Source organism: Dama dama, chromosome 28, assembly GCF_033118175.1.
Source record: "Dama dama isolate Ldn47 chromosome 28, ASM3311817v1, whole genome shotgun sequence".
NCBI classification, from domain to species: domain Eukaryota; kingdom Metazoa; phylum Chordata; class Mammalia; order Artiodactyla; family Cervidae; genus Dama; species Dama dama.
Genome location: NC_083708.1, coordinates 14,707,367 through 14,729,163, shown reverse-complemented (window position 1 = coordinate 14,729,163; position 21,797 = coordinate 14,707,367). Strand labels below are relative to the sequence as shown.

At 38.7% G+C, this 21,797-nt stretch overlaps 1 pseudogene; it reads left to right on the top strand.

Moving 5' to 3' along the window:
• LOC133048230 (nuclear pore complex protein Nup50-like) overlaps positions 1 to 21,797 on the top strand; it is a 46,288-nt pseudogene that overhangs the window by 10,056 nt on the left and 14,435 nt on the right.

The following is a 21,797-nucleotide window of genomic DNA, read 5'->3' as shown; positions in this document are numbered from 1 at the left end:
CTAGGACTCCTGTCTCATGGATGAATTTCAAGGTGACCAGCAGAGAAGGCTTTCAGGGCTTCCAAACATCTATTAGACACTTAAGCAAAACTGAAGCTGACCGTCCAGAACACACATTTTGAGTCACTGCCCTATAGGGTCCTGGCTGAATTCAGAGAGGAAATGAAATCATGAAAGGTAGGAATCTGGGAGAGAGGAGACTGGGGAGCAGAGGGTAATACTTAGGAAACCCAATGAATTATTCTCCATTTCCTTGAAGGCTTGGCATTAGATAAATAAAACTTGAGAATGAACAAGGTAATTTTTAAATTTAAAGCTAATATAAAGAAAACTGACTTGTAGATGTTCATATGTGCATTCATGTCTGAGCCTACTCCTTGAAAATCACAGTAGAAGACTATGTCCTAATTTTTTCACGTTGTGATGTGATTTTCTGAAGCTGTTTTTGAAGTTTCCAGTTTCCCATACTGTCAGACATATGTGTTAGTAACAGTTCAATGACATGGTATTAGCTTAGGTAAATAAAGAGTAATTGGTTTGAGTCTTCCCTTCACATAAAGCCTGGTTAATAGCATGGGGACTAAGTAATATTATATCTTCTCACCTCCTTTGGTTTGTTTAGACTGCAGTTGGGAAAAACGATCACTTTCAGGAACCAAACCCTCTAGTGTCTGATGCTCAGCTGCGAGGTTGTCTGGGCCTCCCGTTGGGTGTGGTTACTTGACGTTTTCAGGGATGTGTTTTCGCTCTAGGGCTGGGCCTCTCAAACAACTCTAATTAGGAAATTAAATGAGTATCGACAGTTTGAAGAATTTTGTCTTCACCCTTTTCTCTTTTCTCAGTCTATGTCTTGACCAGGCCATTGTATACTATAAAAATCCTAAATTAAAAAGCAGATTTGAGATGAATGATGCATTACTTTTGCTTTGTCAATTGTTCTTTTTGTCTAAAATATAACAAGTTAAAATCAACATAGAATTATGAAAGCTACTCTATGTATTTAATCCTCGGTGAACTATTATGCAAGCTTGTTCAAATTGTTCCTAAATAAATCATTTTTGTATATCTAGTTAAACTGTGAACTGAACTTTTACTCTCACTTTTGATAGACAGTTATCATAAATGTCTACGCTTTTCTCTGACTTTATTTTTTATAAGCCTGAATCAGACCATGCTTTTTAAATTATGTGTTTGTCATGCTTGGCGGCTCATTCACTGTTTGGCCATTCCTAAGCTTCTGTAATTCTTTTGAGGGCTCCAAAAGGTCACTGTGTGCCCTGACCTCCTGCTAGGTGGATGGCTTTTTTCTCTCTCCAGATGTTTTCCACTTCAAACTTTTATAGCCATAGCCTGTATACAAGTCATATATGAATAGTGTCAAGTATCATTGTCCAGCAGTGAAATCAGGACCCTTCCAAATTGGAGGGAAATGTTAACAGAGAGCAACTGTTGTCCTACAGTGCTTCTCCTGGCAAGCCAGCTCTGAGCAGGCTGTTTTCCCTTCAGCCATCTGTGCTTCCATAAACAATCTGCAGTGGTTTCTTCTGCTCATTCAAATTCTAGCAGCTGGATTCCCGTCTAAGTTCCTTTGATGTTGTGACACCAGTAGCGGCGCTCTCATGAATCTTGGTGTTTCTTTCTACTTTGGGGGATTATATCACCAAAGATGTTAAGTAAGTAGTTCACTGGACTCTTCACACATGGGGATTCTGCAACGCATATGCCAACGGAGGGCACTCTGGCCTGATTGATGCTAAAATGAAGTCGAGTAAGCCCCCGGTGCAACCTCCAGTGTCCTTGTTTCTTATCTCTTTAAAAACAAGTAAATCCTTCTATCTCTTTAACATTTTTCATCAGCTAAGAAGTCTCTCTGTTTTTCCCCTATCTGCATTACCCATCAGTGCTGTCTATTTCTGGCATTGTGCACTTTGGCAACTTGGATTCAGTTCAAAGAAAGTGCTTCCAAAAATAAACATCTAGCTTTATTAGGTATTAGTAGACTTAACCCTTCCTAGTAAAAACTTTCAATGCACAAGTAGTTGGTTTTATATACATATATATGCATATGTTATTTAAAGTGTGTACATTTATTTATGCACAAAATCATCTTGAAGATAGTCACATTCTTGTTTCTGTTTAAATTCATCTAATGCACAAATATTTTGCTTTTTAAGAAGATCAGCAGCATTAAAAATTATGGAAATTTTCAGAATATATTGCACTTGCTCTTTTACAAGTGAAAAGAGTTAAAAACCAAATCTAGAATCATGATTTTTTTTACTACTATTACTTTGCAAAAAGAATTGTCATAGTCTATAAAACAGCTTTTCTTTAAAGAAAAGGCAATTGTTAGAAAGTAAGTTAGCATATAGGCAAAAAGGAAATTTTAAATGTCTTTCAGAGAGATTTGTGAGAAGTTGAATTGGTGACTTGACAATCAAAAACTGAGCAGAAGACTATGAGTAAACACAATTTTTTTATTAAAAAAGTAGACATATAAATGATATAAAAATGCAGATAAACATTACACAAGTTGAACATTTACTAATTTTTCACTGTGATATCAAAAACTTTAACAAAACATTCAAGTGATTGATCAATATTTTACCTATTTGTTGATAAGTTTTATTGATTTTGTAGGATAAAGACATTAAAAATGAGCTTGACTATCAGTTTTAAGCTCTCTAATATTCAGATGAATTTGGTTTCATGCAGAACTGTATTACTAAACTCAGGAATAATATTTTTTTCTGAATTTATTCAGAATAAAATAGAAAACTCTTTCCCTTAAGGAAATAAACTTTTCTTCAATTCCAGTGAAATATCAATGAATTAATGATGTTGAGCACCCTTAATTTCATCCCAGGAAACTGTTTCCATAATTAAAAGCTTCAATGGTCAGTCTATCTTGTTCTTCATTGTGGCCTGAGTACCAATGTGGTAGGCACTCGAAGAATAGATTGAAAAAATGTATGAATATTGATTGATAATTGAAACTCATTACACTCAAGTGGTCTTGTAGGAGATACTAGGATAAGCATCAGATATTCTGGCTCTGCCACTTGGCCAATTGTGTGGCCTTGAGTGAGGTATCCAAAGTCCTGCTGATTCTCTCAGTCATAAAATAATGGAATTGCAGCATTGTTGCAGTGTAGTCTCTAGACGGAGCAATATCCTCTCATTTATGCAACAAATATGTATTGAACACTTTGCTAACCACCATGCAAAACTGTATTTATACCATGTTTCTGTAATTTACAGTGCTAAGCTAGTGGAAAAGAAGTGAAAAGAGTATTACTGGGAGATAGTGAAGAGGGTTGAAACTAAACAAAGGAAATGAAAAAAGACTTTTTGTGGTAGAAGAAAACTGGGTGATGGAAATATAGCACAGAGAGCAGCAGGAGGAGAAGAGGAGACAAAAGAGGAGGCTACTGTGGGGCCTGGAGGGAGGCTGATGGAGGTTGGGACTAGGTATTAGGGTGGGGCAACAGAGCTCATGAAAAGTGGGTGAGATTGAAATCTATTTTGCTTGTAGAATTAAAAGTAATTGGCATGAATATTTTTAAAATGAAGACTGAGTGATCAGGCACTCTGAAGAGTAATTCTCGGAATCCCTGCTCAAGTGACTGAGTGGTGGAAGTGGCATTGGCTAGGGTGGAGAGCACAAGTGGATGAGGAGACACGTGCAAACCAAGTGTGACTCGTGAGCATCAGGTTGGGGGTATCAAGCAGGCAGGTGGATGCATAGAGCTTAGAGGTGAGTGCTGGATGATAATATAAACTAGAATCACTAGAATATACAGATGGTATTTAAATTGTGGGACTATGGTATGTATTATATTTACAATGGAATATTTCTCAGCCATAAGAAAGAATGAAATGATGGCATTTGCAACAACATGGATGGACCTAGAGATCATCACACTAAATAAACCAGAGACAAATATTATACGATATCACTTATATGTGGAATCTATAAAAGATAAAAATGAACTTATTTTCAAAACAGAAAGAGACTCACAGACACAGAATACAAACTTATGATTACTAAAGTGGAAAAGGGAGATGAGGAAAGGATAAATGAGGAGGTTGGGATTAACATACACACACTAACTACTGTATATAAGTTAGCTAATCCACAAGGACATTTGGTATAGCACAGAGAACTGTCTTCAATAGCTTGTAATAATCTATAAGAAAAAAGAACCTTAAAAGGAATATATATTTATGTATGTATAATTGGATTGTTGTTCTGTGCACCTGAAACTACCATGACATTGTAAATAAACTATACTTCAATAAAAAAAATGTGGGCCTGGGAGTAATGACAGCAACTATATCAGACCTTGAACAATGCCAATGTTGTTTGTTCCAAGAGCTCTATAGTACTCACTGACCCATTAGAATGACTCTTTTGATTGAAGTCAAATACCCACTCGTCACTGATGGCCCAAAGTTTTAGTGGCAAAATCATGCAGATAGTCTCTTTTTTTAATCCTTGTTTTTCAAGTAATACAAAAATATTTTTATATAAAAGAGTAGCTCTTGATTAGAGTCTTATCTATATAATATATGTATTGAGATTTGAATTGGCTCTGTGAAACTCAGGTGGAAATAAGGCACATTTGAATATGTTTTGTTACTCAATTATAACGTGGCTCCCAGCCTCTGTGATTTATTGGTGGGAAATTTAACTGTAGATCTGCATTTATTGGAGGAGTCTGTTCTTCCAGAGGCCTTGGCAAAAGCTCTAGGGGCTTAACTGATCAGAAATTTTGGGCAAGGACCATCTGAACTCCTCATCTTCCCCTGGTTGACTGCTCACGGCAGCCACAGCTCCAGGGGCCAGTGAGAAGCTGTCTTTGCTTTAAAGGAAGCCATGTAGGATTTACTTTTGAGCTGAAGTTTTGGCTGATCTTCCAACTGGACTCTCTAACTCAGAATCTCAAAAATTTCATGTTTTAATCACCCTTCTATTTCTTCTATGTAGGTGCCCAGGAGAGGAGGACCCAAGGTATGGACGTTGTGACCTCCAGGGCGCCCAGCAGAGACTCATGCTTCCAAGTCACAGCCCAATCTTTTGCTACTGCGTGTCCATCACCAAGGGTAATTTCAGGTTTTTTCTTCTCCCTAACTGGATCAGTGACTACTTTTTTGTGGGACTGGAACATTCTCTCTTCCTAACTGGTTTGTAGCTTTCAAGATCTATTGGGCTTGCTTTTGCTTTCACATGATACCCATGCCTTCGACTTCAGATTGGTGGGTACAGCCTGTCACAGCCTGCCTACCTCACCCACAAGAAAAGCTAACCAATGGGCAGCTGCACTTCTCCACCCTCCTGTTTGGTTGTGCATTGTTGTTCTTAGCCTCACTGTGGGCTGGGACCTCCTCCTGCAAACCCTGGACCTTTGCTTCTTGCCTGACGGGTCACACTGCAGGCAAGCTGATGGGCCTGCCCATCTGCAGGTATGAGCTCTCTTTTCTTGCCAGTGTGTTTTGGAAGGGGCCTCAGGAAAGGGGCTCACCCCAGACTTCTCAAAAACTGACAAAGCAACTGTGGGAAATTTCAGCTACTCTGATAATGTCTTGTCCGCTTTAGCTGTTTACTGGCTAAGTCAGTCCCCCATGAAATCATCCATTTGACACTTGTTTCCCAAATAGTGGATCTTCCTCTACTTTTGAAAAAGTTGAGAATGTGCCACAGTTTAGTCAAATTGATCTCAGAACAAAGCAAGTGTCTGATGATTATCCCGTTGTACTTGTTTTAAACAGACTATTCACATTTCCTGAGTCTAAAGAGACTGGATAGAACTCTTCCAATCCATCCACATTGTAGTCTGTATTTACTCACACACCTTTACAACTGGTCTCCTGGTGTTCCTCCAAAAAACTGACATACTCTGATCTCTGATGTTCAACACATCAGGACATCTGCTTTGATTAGTTGAGACATTTGTTCACATTCGTGAAAGCCCTAATGGGTGGGAATACCATTTCTGGAAACTAAACTCAGATTTGATAATTTACTTTTTGCATCAGAGGGAATACAGCGTCCCCCACTGTCTGTTTAGTACATTAGCTGTTGTTTTCATTGGTATGTTTAAGTGAGGGACCATAGGATTGCTTCTGTACCCCAGGACTTTGGCACCAGGTCATCATGTGCACTCCTTATTAGTAAAGAGATTTCCTGTTTGGAAATTCAGAGTCTGAGACAGACTTCAAAAATCAATTTCTATGCTCCTCTATTTTTGGTATTTCTCTAGTAATGACAGAGAAATCCATCTCTTGGGAAAACTCTTAAGATTTTACTCATTTTCTGTTCCTTTCTAAACTTTTTGAGTATCACTCTATACTATTTTAGAAGATTTAAAGCAATTTTTGTACATGTTCTCAAACTCAGTTCTGTCACATCCATGAGTATTTCCCATGTCCATCGTTTTCAGAGTCCACATTTATCTTTGCTCAGCAGGGCTCCAACGGGGTCACAGCTGTAACTGATTTCTTAAACAGTCTGAACTCAGTCGGGAGTGAATATGAAACCATCCTATTTTCCTCTAGTCACTGACTGGGACCATGCTCAGATGAATTTCTCTTTATTGTATCTTCGACAACATCTTGGCCACATTAAAACTGGGGTCACTTTGGATGATTTAAAGGAAGTCTATTTTAAAACTCTAGTCTCCTTTCTGATTGAAACCTTAACTCCTCTTCTCTGCCAGTAGCTCTTAAATAGGAGTGGGCAGGTTCTGCGCTTTCATTTCCCTTTCGTTTGATGAGAGGATGCTGAAAGTTGAATATCTCAGGGATAACTCTTTTCCTTTTCTGAGAACAGGCAGATTCTGGTAGTGGTCGTTAGGGTTGTTCATTGGGGTTTCTGTTTTCCTACTCACCACATGGAGGAGTTGCACTTCCTGACTCCTTCATGTACTTTTATACAGACAGATGGAGGAAGAAGGGGATGTGGGGGGAAATCTAATATTCTCAAAGCTTCCACCTGGAATGGATGTCTCATTTCTAGTTTGTTTTTATCAGCCAATGACCACTGAAGTCTACCTTCTGATCACCAAATAGTTGGATACTTCTTACTCAAAATTTCCATCTAGATAATGCATTCAACCCCAAGTCTAGAAGCTCTGAGTGATGCTCCAGTCTCTTTACCAGGTCTGGATATGGGCTCTCCTAGCCTGCAGATCTATATATGTGATAGACAAATTATCTTTCTCCCATACATGCATTACAAAGTGATGGAAGAGGCAGAGGACAACCGTAGTCAATATTCCCATGTAGAAAGAAGGAAGAACGGGACACAAAGAAGCTTCAGGTCCATCAGTTTAGTTCAGTTCAGTTCAGTCACTCAGTCATGTCTGACTGACTCTCTGTGATCCCATGGACTGTAGCATGCCAGGCCTCCCTATCCATCACCAAGTTCTGGAGTTTATTCAACTCATGTCCTTTGAGTCAGTGATGCCATCCAACCATCTCATCTGCTGTCATCCCCTTCTCCTCCTGCCTTCAATCTTTCCCAGCATCAGGGTCTTTTCAGATGAGTCAGCTCTTTGCATCAGGTGGCCAAAGTATTGGAGTTTCAGTTTCAACATCAGTCCTTCCAGTGAATATTCAGGACTGATTTCCTTTAGGGTGTACTGATTGGATCTCTTTGCAGTCCATGGGACTCTCAAGAGTCTTCCCCAACACCACAGTTCAAAAGCATCAATTCTTCGGGGTTCAGCTTTCTTTATAGTCCAACTCTCACATCCATACATGACTACTGGAAAAACCATAGCCTGGACTAGATGGAACTTTGTTGGCAAAGTAATGTCTCTGCTTTTTAATATGCTGTCTAGGTTGGTCATTACTTTTCTCCCAAGGAGTAAGCATCTTTTAATTTCATGGCTGCATTCACCATCTCCAGTGATTTTGGAGCCCAAAAAAATAAAGTCTGCCACTGTTTCCACTGTTTCCCCATCTATTTGCCATGAAGTGATGGGACCAGATGCCATGATCTTAGTTTTCTGAATGTTGAACTTTAAGCCAACTTTTTCACTCTTCTCTTTCACTTTCATCAAGAGGCTCTTTAGTTGTTCTTCACTTTCTGCCATAAGGGTGGTGTCATCTGCATATCTGATATTATTGATATTTCTCCCAGGAATCTTGATTCCAGCTTGTGCTTCATTTGGCCCAGCATTTCTCATGATGTGCTCTGCATATAAGTTAAATAAGCAGGGTGACAATACACAGGTCCATAGCGATTCTGAAATCCGGTTAGGCCTATGCTGACAGTGAGGAACATTCCTTGATTTGTATCTCAACTCTACTCACTGGAAGAGCCTCCTTCCTGTTCCCCATGGCTTTTGAATCTTTTGCTCTAGAATATTATTTCCTTTCCATTATTCATCAAGGTAATCAAAATATATACTTGGAAGTTTTTCTGTCATTGACTACTGAGTAGTTTTATCAATCTGCTTCATAACCATGAGGACCTAAGAACATTTTGAAACTGATCAGGACCCCATGGGGCTCCTGGGTACAAATCATTTCCTTGTCTTTCAGTTCTTATTTGTAGGAAATAGGCTTCATTCAGCCTCCCTGTCCTTCTCTGAGTCCCAAAGGGCAGGTTCAAACAGTTGCTAATTAGGGAAGAGAGGGGATGCAGAGTTAGGAGAGGAACAGTTAAGAAACAATAGTGTGCCTTGGGGCAGGGTCCTGGTTGCTCTTGAAGGCATACATATAACAATACCTTTGAGCTCTTCTGTAGGAATTAAGGCCCCCACCCAGGTGAAGGATGGTAACTTCAGGCTGAGCACAAGATCCCTGAAAGACTGCCCTGTTACTTTACCACCAGTCAGTCAGAAGAAATAGCATACCCCGGAGCTCTCACCCCAAATTCTACCCGTTAAAAACTTCTCTCCCAAAACCATCCGGGAGTTTGGGATTTCTGGGCATGAGCCACCTGTTCTCCTTGCTTAACCCTGCAATAAATCTTTCTCTGCTCCAAACTCTGATGTTTTAGTTTACTTGACCTCACTAGGCATTGGGCACATGAACTTGTGTTTGTTAACAATTTTGACGCTTAAACAACCACTGCCCTTTTTAGTTCAGCTATGTGGTTTCTTTGGTAGTATAACTCTGCTGAAAACATAGCAAGCACCGTATCTATTAGGTTCCATTCAGTGTGTATTTGCCAATACAACTGATAATTGTATTGTTCATTTTGTTCAATTGTTCAATTTTGTTCAATTTTTCATATTGTTCATGAACAACATAGTTCATTTTTAGACCTATTAATTCATTTTGCTAAGTTCTCTTGTGTCCACTTGAGCCTACCTCAAAGCCCGGTAGCCTACCAGGCTTTAATCTTTTTTCACTAAACCCTGTTCCCTATTGGAAGAAATAAGCATTAAATCTTTACTTGTACTGTCTCTTCTGTCTCCTTGATCTATTCAGAGATTTCAATGAGTTTGAAAGCCACATCCTTGATTTTTATCCTTGATGAGTTCTAATTGGACTTTATCATTCTAAGGCATTCTTAAAATTTTCTTTTGCAAATTGAGAAAGGAGAATTAGTAGCCTCTTTCAGCCTTTTTATTCATGGATTTTAGCTATTCCATTTTACTTGTTTTTACTTCTGCCTGAAGATTCTTTTCTGAACTCATCTATTTCTCATACTACTTTATCAAATGAAGCTAACAGCAACCAGCACACAATGTATCATTATTTTCTTATTTCTTTCACTAAAATTACAGATTATTTCTATATATTATCTTCTCTCCAAGTTATTTCAGACAAAATTTTTACCAAAGACATCATTGATATATAGCATTGACCATCATCCTTTCAGCTTTCAATAATAGCTTCCTAGCTGCCCATTTCCAGTTATAAGCAATGCTATGTATTTGTGGTTTTATGTTATGTATCATGACTGTATCTTACGCTAATTTCTATATCAGTACTAATTTCTATATCAGTAAGAATATGCTAGGTAATGCTAGCTAAAATATGCTATAGTAAAAAAAAAAATCCCTAAAACTTCAGTGACTTAACCCAACAGATTTTTTCCTGCTCTAGTTGTTGCAGGAGAGAGAGAGAGAGAGGTGTGAGACAATGGTCACATCCCAGTTCACATCCGAGCCCTTGGGATGGCTGCCAAGTGAGGGTTCTTGACTGTGTACAGGAAAGAATGCAAGAATGAGACACTGAAAAGAGAAAGAAGGCTTTTTCAGAGAAGAAACACATTCCATAGACAGAATGTGGGCCATTTTGGAAGGCAAGAGAGGCCTCAGGGTATGGGGTGGTCAGTTTTTATAGGGTTGGGTAATTTCATAGGCTAATGAGTGGTAGGAGTATTTCAGCTATTTTAGGGAAGAGTTAGGGATTTCCAGGAGTTGAGGCACCACCCACCTTTTGACGTTTATGGCCCTGGAACTGTCATGGCACCTGTGAGGGTGTCATTAGCTTGCTGATGGGTTACAATGGGAGTCAACTCATCTGCCATTTGCACCTCTTTGGTTCTAATCAGTTTATGTTGTGTCATCAGGTAGGTTGTGCCCCGCCCTCTTGCTGTCTCACAGCTACATGTCCAACACAAGATAATAGAAGATCTTTGTTCCCTGTAGACATTCAGGGACTTGGCATGGTGGAGGCTCCAGTTGATGCAGGCTACATGTAACTAGCCATAAAGAATCTGCCTACCATGCAGGAGACACAGGAGACCCAGGTTTAATCCCTGGGTTGGTTAGATCCCTTGGAGGAAGAAATGGCAACTCACTCCAGTATTCTTGCCTGGAAAATCTCATGGACAGTGGAGCCTGGTGGGCTACAATCCATGGGGTTGCAAAGAGTCAGACATGACTGAGTATACACATGCAGGATTGCTCCCTGAAGATGTTCAGGGACTCAGAATGATGGAGGCTCCAGTTTATAAATGCTCCATGTAACTAGTCATCATTGACTACAGCTAGTTACTTGGATACACCTAAATTCAAATTGGATGGGAAAGTGTAAGACTACCAGATGCTTGGAAAGAAAACTGGAATGTTTGTGAACAGCCCTAATGAATATTATAATCATTGTAGCAAAATAGTAATTGGTTTTAGCTTTTGATATTTTAACTTGTCCATCTGTGGTACAGATGTGGAATGCACAAGAATTCTTAGCAATCCTGATCTTCCCTCAAGCCTGTTTCTTTCATATTCTTCCCAATTTACTTAATAGCAATTCCATTTGCTCTGATTTTTTGCTCAAAAAATCTTATCTTTCATGTTTCTCTTTCTTTCACACTCAACATCCAATGTAATAGTCAATCCAGTTGGTTTTACCTTCAAAATACAACCATAGTATTACCACTTGTCTTCACCTTCACCTCTACCATTTAATTTTAAGCTACCATTGTTTTTCACCTCCTAATTGTTACCCTAGTCCTACACCTTCAACCTGTAATTATTCTCAACATATTTCTCATCACATTTTTAAAATGCAAAAACATATATAATTCCCTTACTCAAAACCCTCTAAAAACTGTATCTCTACTGCCTAAAATAGAACAATGCCTGGCACCTAGTATATGCTCAGGAAAGTTTGTTAAAGAAATGAATAAAACAATATTGATTTATGAAAAGACAAATAGATCCATGGAACCAAACTGAGTATTCACATTGGAATTTTGTATATGGCAAAGGTGGCATTTCATGTCAGTAAATAACAAATGTTCGTGAAGATGTGGGGAAAGGGAACCCTAGTACACTGTTGGTAGGATTGTTAATTGGTGCAACCACTGTGGAAAACAGTATGGAGGTTCCTCAAAAGATTAAAAATAGCACTACTATAAGATCCAACAATCCCACTTCTGGGTGTATATTCAAAGGAAATGAGAACAGAATATTGAAGAGATCACTTTCATATTCATTTGTAGCATTATTCACAATAACCAAGATATGGAAACAAACTCAGTGTCTGTTAACAGATGAATGGATTAAAAAAATATGTGGATTATAACTCAACCACAATAAAGGAGCAAATCCTGTCTTTTATGACAACATGGATGGCACTTGAGGTCATTACACTAAGTGAAATAAGCCAGACAAAGAAAGATAGTATTATTTATGTATGGACTCTAAATAAAAATTCAAACTCTTAGAAGCAGAGAGCTGAAGGTGGTTTCCAGGGGCTGGGTGGTGGGGCAAAGAGGGAGAGGTTGGTAAGGGTGAAAACTTTCAACTATAAGATGAATAGCTTCTGAGGATCTAATGTGAAACATGGTGAATGTAAGTGATAACACTGTATTATGTTTAAAAATCTGAACTTCTCAAGATAAAAATAATGATGCCTGAATTAATGTTTTTTTCTGGAGTGTTATTTGAGTTTTTCATTCCTGCATTTATTTGGCAGATATTTTTTGGTAACTAGAGCCAGGCTTTGGTTAGGTACTAGGTACAGACCAGTGAACAAAACAGAGAAAATCTCTACCATGAGGGAACTGAAGCACTCATTGAGCATCCATTGAGACACTGTGTCAAGGCGGTAAAGGTGAATATAGTTCCTGCCTTTAAATACTTATTAAGCAGATATGAATGTATAATCATAGAACAGAAATATTATATACCACCCTACCCCTAGAAAGATCAGTGGTTTTCAGGAAAAAAAGGGAGTGTATATGGCATATATATTATACTATTAAAAAGTAACAACAGAGACATGTTGTTGTTGTTGTTTAGTCACTCAGTCATTTCTGACTCTTGCAACCCCATGGCCTGTAGCCTGCCAGGTTTCTCTGTCCCTGGGATCTCCTAGGCAAGAATATTGGAGTGTTGTCCTTTCCTTCTCCAGGGTCTCTTCATGACCCAAGGATCAGACTCATGTCCCCTGTGTCTCCTGCATTGCAGGAGCCAGCTAAGATGACAGAAAACACTCGATATCAAATTCATTCATAAGACAGATAACTGGTTAATTTCTTTGCTACATGTACAGCTTAAAAAAGAAAAAGTCAGAAAAAAACGCAAAATGCACAAGAATGTGACCAGAGAGAAAAAGAAATAGAAATGGCTCAAACATATAAAAAGAAAAACCATGATCTCTGTGTTAATACTAAAAAAAAGTAAATGAGAACTTTAATGAGGTATAATTTTAAAAGCACAATATTAGCAGAAATAATTTTTAAACATCTGGTGTCTGACAAATAAGATAAAGTTTAAATTCTAGAAGAATAGATAAACACTAGATTTTAAAAATCTAACATAAACTATAAAAGCAAATAAAACTTCATCATGAATTTATTAAGTATTTTTGGTTAACACTTTATTTTCCCAAGAAATACTGATGTCTTTTAAAATATTCTGAGATTTGCATTTCATCCTTACATAAATGATGCTGTCTATTCTAATGCCTGAAGCTGATCCTTGGATTGGGAGTTTTGTCCATGCAGAGTCGTCCCTGGATTCTTGATGTTATGTGGAAGAGTCACGGAAAAGATTCTCTTATATTCTTTATTGGAGAGTTCATTTACTAAGAGGAAAATCTTCTTAGTTTGTTCTTCACAGATATAACAGTGATCAGGATCATACCATTGTGGAAACCATGGACACAAAAATAAGAGAGAGCCCCCTCATCCAAGGCTAGGAGCCCTCCCAGGGAGGGTGGCTTCTCCTCAGGTCACAAGGCTGTTGTCCTCAATTCTGGTTCCTCGCAGCCTCTCTGGCAGCGCCTCCTTCTGGCAGGATTCTAGACAATGATTTCAGCTGAGCTCTAGTGCATTTCCTCAAAAGGAAAGGCAATAGATTAATGCAACACTTCCTCTTGGGTGTCTGGAGGGAGGAAGAAGGACATTTAAAGCAACTGAAAAGGATGCTTAGCTTTCTGGCTTCTCCTGTATTCTCCCCCTACTTCCTGTTTCCTTCTGCTGCTTTTAATCTGTCCAGGGTATCCCACAGAGGCCTCCCGGACCTCCCAGTCTGGCCTGTTTTTCCCAGGCATTGGATTTGGAAGGACTCTTTGTTAGGCAGGACTGGGTTTCAGGGAGGCCAGTTGTAGGATCTGTAGAGAGAACAGTCTGTGGGGCCAGTGAAGCTGTCTCAGAAATCTTGCCTTGAGGCCCAGAGTGTAAACCCAAACTACTGGTAGGAAGCTGTAAATTCTTCAAATCCAGTGAAAGGATTGGAACAAACTTTCTCCAGCTCACACGGAGGCTAACAGAAAAAAACATTTATCTCATCCAAACTTGGAAAGTTGGTCCAGAAGCAGACTGGTTGAAGGGGACAGAATTGATGGGAAAGCACTAACTACCGAGAAGTCTCTGTCCTTCCAAGGACTTCTCTGCAGGGGGGAGCCATGCGTCTACACAGAAATGCTTTCATGGTCTGGCTTCACTTCCCTGGCTTGGATGCGAGGCTGGATTCAAGGGTTTCCTTCGGGGAGATCTGCTGGCCCCTTCAGTCACCCTGGACCCCACTTTACCAGAGTTACATTTTTCTGTGTCTGATAATGATGATCTGTAAACAGTCTCAGCCTCTCTGTTGCAACCCAGATGTGAGTTATACACTCTGATGCAAAGAGAATTAAAAAAGAATTGGTCCAGTATGTTCTTTGCAACATTTAGAATTCCTCTGAGAGGAATTTTCCAACTTAAAGGTCTTTTTTCCCCTCTCACAAGCATTTTATAAGTCTTGCAGGATGATTAATCATTTTTCTAAATAAAACATTTACTACTCAATGTCTAAATAAGGTATTTGAAATGCAAAGAGGTTTTCCTTTGGCTCTTCTTAAAATAAAACGTTTCTGAAAAGTTTCTTGGATGAAAGTATATTGAGGTTTAAATGTGTCAAAAGTTTGAGAAGCTAGGGATGGAACCTATTTACCTGGTGACCTGGTTGCATGACTGCCTTATGTTTGTTTCTGCTAAATGATTTGTAAGCTATTGAGCCTGGGAGGACTTAGCACTGTTCCAATGCATTCCCAATGTTCTCATTGCTAATGTAATTATGGAGTTTCACAGAATATCAAGTGTATATAAAAATGAATCATTCTGTTTCTGAAGGCTTACTAGGCTTCTTAAAAGAAGAGAGAAAAAAACATTGTGTCTATTAAGGAGTCCCCTTTCCTTACCTCCCTTCTGATTTACCTCCCTCCATTCCTCCAGATTCCCAGGGTAGCTTATTTCCTCAGTTATTATCTTTATTTCTTTATTTTCTCTCATTTCTAAGTTTTTGTCAATATCAAACTTCCGGACTCCCTGTCGTCACAACCACAGGACATGTTTAATTGTTTCTCTTTGTGGAAGAATTCTGAGGACTGTAAGGTACAGTGGTAATGCTAAGTAACTTTTGTTACAGAAATAAAAAGAAAAAATAATCAGAAAGGAGAAAAGAAGACATAGATAATGCTAAATTTAATCACTTAGTGATAATCAGAGGAAAGTATAAGGTGAATCTTGTTCAGAGGTTGGAAAATTGTAATTCCAGTGATCCCTGATTCAAATATTAATATAATTTTGATGCATGGGTGAAAACTTCAGGATTCTAGCAGGCAGAAAAGGCACATGGACCTTTAAAGATTGTTATCTTTTATGTGTGATGTGGGAAGTTGAAATTGTGGCTAACTTAACCCAGTGGTTCTCAGGTGGGTTGTTTTGCCCACCAGGAGAAGTCTACACTGTCTGGAGACTTTTCTGGTTGTCATTAATGGTGGTAAGGGTGCAACTCATATTTAGTGGGTAGAGGACAGGGATACTGATGAACATTCTATGGCACACAGGGGAGCTCCCACAACAAGAATTATCTGGCTGGTTTTGAGAAACCATACCTTAATCGAATTCATCATTATTTAAAAGTTCAAAAAAACCAATAAACATAAAAACTAACCATCATATCATCTTTAGCCATTCTTCCTTTCGGGGGGAAACTCTGGTCTGTGATGGGGCTTTCTTGGCAGCTCAGATGGTAAAGAATCTGCCTGCAATGCAAGATATCTGGCTTCCATCCATGGGTCAGGAAGATCCCCTGGATAAGGGAATGGCTACCCACTCCAGTATTCTTGCCTGGAGAATTCCATGGACAGAGGAGCCTGGTGGGTTACAATCCATGGGGTTGCAAAGAGTCAAATACAACTAAGCAACTAACACACTGGTCTGTGTTCTAGCACCACTGAACTATTGAGAGTCTTGCTATGTGAAACTTTAAACTCTGTGCTACAGTGCCTTCTTCTTCATTTAATTCATATTTTAGTACATTCAAGACCTTTTCTATGTGCCACTCCTTCTATGTGAAGCTTTCTGTGACATTGTCTCCTCATGACTCTGTCTCCTAGGAAAGACAAATTGTGTCCTAAATAACCAATGTAGTTCACCTCTAATGTTTTTTCCATGTCTGATTGCTTGTTCCCATGAAAGCACCTTCCTCCCACTGTGAGCACTTGATGGCTAAAGCTGGATTCTACACAGATTTAAAAACTCTGGCAGAGAGTCTATCCCTCAACAGCTGCTAAGAGATGTGGTTGAACAGATGCTTTCATGGATGGAAGTCTCAGGGAAGGCACATCCCTGGGTTATCTTCTCACTTACCTGGGCTTTGTTTATCTTTTGAATACTTTTGTGACATGTGAGCTTTGTTCAGCAACTCATTATATCACTTTCTAGCCCCAAACTCTTGCCTGAGCTGCATTATTGGTGTATACATGCACAGTTGCTGCCAATTGCCCCCCGAAGTCTCTCAAGGTACCTCAAACTTGCCTTCATCAAAACCCTTCCTAATCTGTTATTCCCCTCATATTATTGCTATTATTCCTCTCATATTATTTCCCTTCCTAACTTGCTTCTTTTCCCAAATACCTTGTATCAAGACTGATAGAGAACTTCCAAACAACTTCCAAATTTCTTTCTTATTTCCATGACCACTACTTTAGTTTATAGCTATAATTCAGCATCCACACTGCTTCCAGAATTTATGTTTTTAATGAAAAATCTCTTCTTTCTCCTGGTTAAATCATTCACTGACTCAAAGGCTCCTCATCACCTGTAGGTAAAATCCACATTGTGTAGACTGAGAAGATGAGTCCCTTCATGATGTTATCCCAGGACATTATCTCCCCAGCCTGTATCATCTCACGGTTTCTTATGTGTTCCCAGCACAACAAACAGTTTGTGTCTCCCTGAAGTACGGTGCTTTATCACATGCTTTCATCTGTGTTAACCTTGTCTAAAACCTCCTCCTCTCATCTCCAACCCTTTTTGTCATCCACCCACTGTCCTCTACCAAGCCTCTCTCTCCTGAAAGTATTCACTTTTATCTTCAGGCTAAACTGGTGTCCCTTCACTGGGGTCCAAGCTCATTCTGGCTGTATTTCCAGTAGGGTCCTTTCCTCATACTGTTGTCAGTGTCTGTTTTCCCTATTAAACTGTGAGTCCATCAAGAAAGGAGAATGCATCCTACACATTTCTTATTACAGAGACTGACAGAGAAGAGTCAGAAAACACAGAGCCCCTTTTGTAGGAAGTACTCAATAAGCACACATTCAATTTGTGCTTATTCAGTTAAACTGAATATTTTCAGTCAAACTGAATCTTGGATGAATATCCTATCAGGAATACATCTGGAAATGGAATGGTTGTAACATATGCATCTTATTTCTCGTATATCAATATTACTTAAAGGGACAAAGGCTCAAATTGTCTCCCAAGAGTGCGTGGCTCCACTTTCTTTGTCTGTCTTATTGGATGTTGTTAGTCTCTATTCCTGTGGATGTTATTTAACTATTCAAACTCACGGAGATACCATCCAGTTACTTTGCTCAATGGAATTCAGTTTGGCCTCTCGTAAGCTATCCTAACTCTTTCCAGCCGCTGGGTTATCGTTTAGTCAGAGTGCTGTGGTGGCGTGTGGTTGAGGAGTGAATGAGGAAGTGATGGCGGCCTCTGACGACACTGCCGGAAACACGGCAATGGCAGGAGAAACATCCCGGCGACCACATGTGGGAAAGGATAAGTGGGTGTTAGGTGAAGGCCAACGATGAGATAATTCACGTCTAGTTTCCAGGTTTCAGCTACTACAAGAATTTTGAACATTTAAAAATAGACATAATCGGTTCCCCCGTCACATTCCCAGACACGGAAGCCTCCTCCATCACATTCTCAGACTCTGTGGGTCCTTCAAGACATATAAAATAGAGGAGGGGCATTTAAGTCTGGACAAAATTGAGGCATGAACTAACATTCCACATTCCAAAAGGAAAAAAAGAAACCTCAAAACAAAGATCACATCACTATATTCTTGCCGACATAGCTGAGGTTAGTATTAAATGTGTCACATCAGTTTTATTTTATTTTCTCCGTCTGAGAAATGAAGTAGCAGGAAAAGGAGGAAATGAGGTTTATGAGGAAATGAGGAAGGTGAATACATGGCTTGTAGTTTATGTTTTATAGAAAAATATAGTGTGCAAAAGTCTTTCTGGAAAAAATGCTGAAACTGGATTGGGTTATTATAAAATTTCAATGCAGGCACATTGCTTTATCAAAACCAAAGTCAAGTAGTGTTCACCACTCAAAAAGCATTCATCAGGGGTGTTTAGTGTGATGATGGTTCAAATTATCTCAATTAGATTTCAAGAAAAGGAACAATAAATGTAATTTTGCTTGTTATTCATACTCTACTGAATTATATGTCACATTCAAACTGCACAAACCCTTTAGGTTCATTTTGGGAAAAGAACATTTTTTAATGTGTTATTTTGTTTATAGCATTTAAACTTCAAACATCAAATCATTTCTTCAACTGCTTTTTTTCTTAATTTTATTTTGGTACGAAACAGAAAGTATCACCTGAGAAATCACTTTTTTTTTTTTTTCAGGAAAACTGCATATTTTTAATAATTATTTGATAAAAATATTTTATTGAAGAAAAATTGTGAAAAGAATTTCCTCTTCTTGGTTCGTGAAAATGTATGGAAGTTAGGAGCAGAGCTTCTGCTATGTTTTATCATGAAAAGTTCTTGATTTACTTTAAGAGGGTTTATTGAGAAAAAGAAGCTGGAGAAAATTTCTATAACAATGATAGAAACTTGTATGGGCAAATCATCTAGCTGCTTTATCCTCTGGTTGTCTCACATATAAAATGAATTTGGATTGAATATGTAAAAGTGTTCCTTTTGAAATTCAGTGATTCTCCTATCTTCTTAATTAGCTAAAGGAAAGTTGATTTAGAAAAACATACAACACTATAAAGTGAGTACTATAATATCCTGCTTTTGAAAAATAAAAATTCTTAAAGATCAAGTAATATTTAATTCACTCTTATTTTGTTTTTGTAGTCAAGGTAATGTTTTTTTAAATGAAGGAGGAACAGTTTTACAGATCAAACTGTTTAAAGAGGTAACAAAGTACACATTTTGGGCAGATGTTGAAAATTTGGGTATTAAAATCAACATCTAGTTTAAAATAAGGCTAAAGATCACCGTCACGGAAGGAGCCTCTGGGCAACAGAGGAAATCTGAAATTTTATCCAATAATGATTTATCATTAAATTTTCATTGTTCATGGTAAATATTTAAAGGTGTTAACTCAGGAGCAGTTGTCTCTCAGCACTGCTGACAACAAATGGCTCTGTGTGTGGTGTGTGTGTGTCCTCAGTCATGTCCGACTCTTTGCAGCCCCATGGACTGTAGCCCTCTGTCCATGGGATTCTCCAGGTAACAATACTGGAGTGAGTTGCCATTTCCTCTTCCAGAGGATCTTCCTGATCCAGGGATCAAACCTGGGTCTACTGTGTCTCTGCATTGGCAGAAGGATTCTTTACCACTGTGCCACCTGGGAAGCTTCCGATAAATCAATATTAGTGCTGCCAAATAAACATTGGGCTGCCCTGGTGGCTCAGAGGGTAAAGCATCTGCCTGCAATGTGGGAGACTAGGGTTTGATCCCTGGGTCGGGAAGATGCCCTGGAGAAGGAAATGGCAACCCACTCCAGTACTCTTAGCTGGAAAATCCCACGGACAGAGAAGCCTGGTAGGCTACAGTCCATGGGGTCGCAAAGAGTCAGACACGACTGAGCAACTTCACTTTCACTTTCAAATAAACATTTAACTGGTGGTGGTTGAAAAGCCCCACTTTTCTCTGACAGCATTGCTTTTCCGGTATATTCTTTATTACTTCTGGATAGAAGACAGTTTACATGGGTGGATGGATGGATGTTGTCAACGTGATTTTGGAATATTTTCCTCCCAAATCTTGAAATCTTGAGATGTTAAATTAATATTTATTTAATTTATTAATTTAATTTAAATTTATTATTAACATTACTTAGAATGACTGTTGCATTGGGAAAAAATATTAATATTCTTGATTACATTTGCTTTCCTAGATCTGCTGGGGATTTTATATAGGAAGAATTCATATTCCATGCTATGTGTCTAAAAGTTATAAAATTCTGAAATTTTAAACACACACAGCCCCAAAACTTTCAGATAATTTTTTTCTTCATCTCAGATATTTTTGTCCTTTTTCTGCTGTTACAATTAAAGATAACAATCACAGCAAGTCTGACACTTAACTAGCTTCTTTTGGGATATTCATAAATAGATTAGATTTATATTATATTATGTCAATTCCTGGAGGAGGGCATGACAACCCACTCCAGCATTCTTGCTTGGAGAATCCCCATGGACAGGGTAGCCTGATGGGTTACAGGCAATGGGGTTGCAAAGAGTTGGACACGACTGAGTGACTAAGCATACCACAGCATAGCATAATGTCAATTAAATTTCTCTTAAAACTTTCACCACCAAAAATATCTCAGGTTAGCCTACATGTTGCATAAATATTCAAGTTGAGCCATAGATTAATAAACTGCAGTCTTTGAAGAAGAAAAGGAAGGCATGCAGAGTGGGGCCTGGACATTAAACACACAGGCACACACACACAAACTCTCCAGGTGACTCCTAGTGCCCACTCAGCATTGAAAAACCAGTGTGAAACCCTTCTACTTTACAGATGAAATAACTGAATCAGAAAAAATATTGGTAAAATGTCATTGGGTTCCAGAGGAATGCATAAAACTAAAAATAAACTTAAAAATTCACCTAACAGGAATGATTTATTATCGTCATATATTTAGTAATAACACTTTTATTTGCAAATGACCGAAAGCCAACCCTAAACAGCATATGAATAAAGGCAAATGGGTTGGCTTATAGAATTCAGGAAAATGTTGACTACAAAACCCCAGGAAGGGCAAGCTGGCTATGAGGCACATTCCACGCCAAGTACTCAGACGCCACCATTCCTGTCTGTTGTTGAACTTTATTCTATTCCGTTGCAGAGCACACTTCTCCACATGGCAGAACATGTGGTTGCCAATGGTTTCCAAATTTTACACCTCATCATTTAAGATACCAGGAAGAGAATGACCTCAAGATATTTCCCTAGGGCTGAATTAAAATATCCTAGAAAAGGATTCAACTCAAGTTGGGCACAGAACATAAATCAGATTTGTCCAAGGGACAAGGTCACACCGTACTGAAAGAAGCATTTCCATCTAAACCATATTGATGGCAGAAGAGGCGGTTTGTAGACAAGAAATCCTTGGCAAACCAGCTTAGGTGCGTGCTAAATTAACTTAGCCATTTAATTGAGAGAAATGTATTTAAATATATTTAAACTTCTTTCTTTGGAAAATCTTTACCTGAAGTACAGGATAATTTTCTTGAGGAATCATTCTCTAGAGTAGAATCTTTCACCTTCTAGGAGTGGTGGCCCAAGAATTCCAGAGGGTTTCCCTGGTGGCTCAGATAGTAAAGAATGTGCCTGCAATGTGGGCTTCCTAG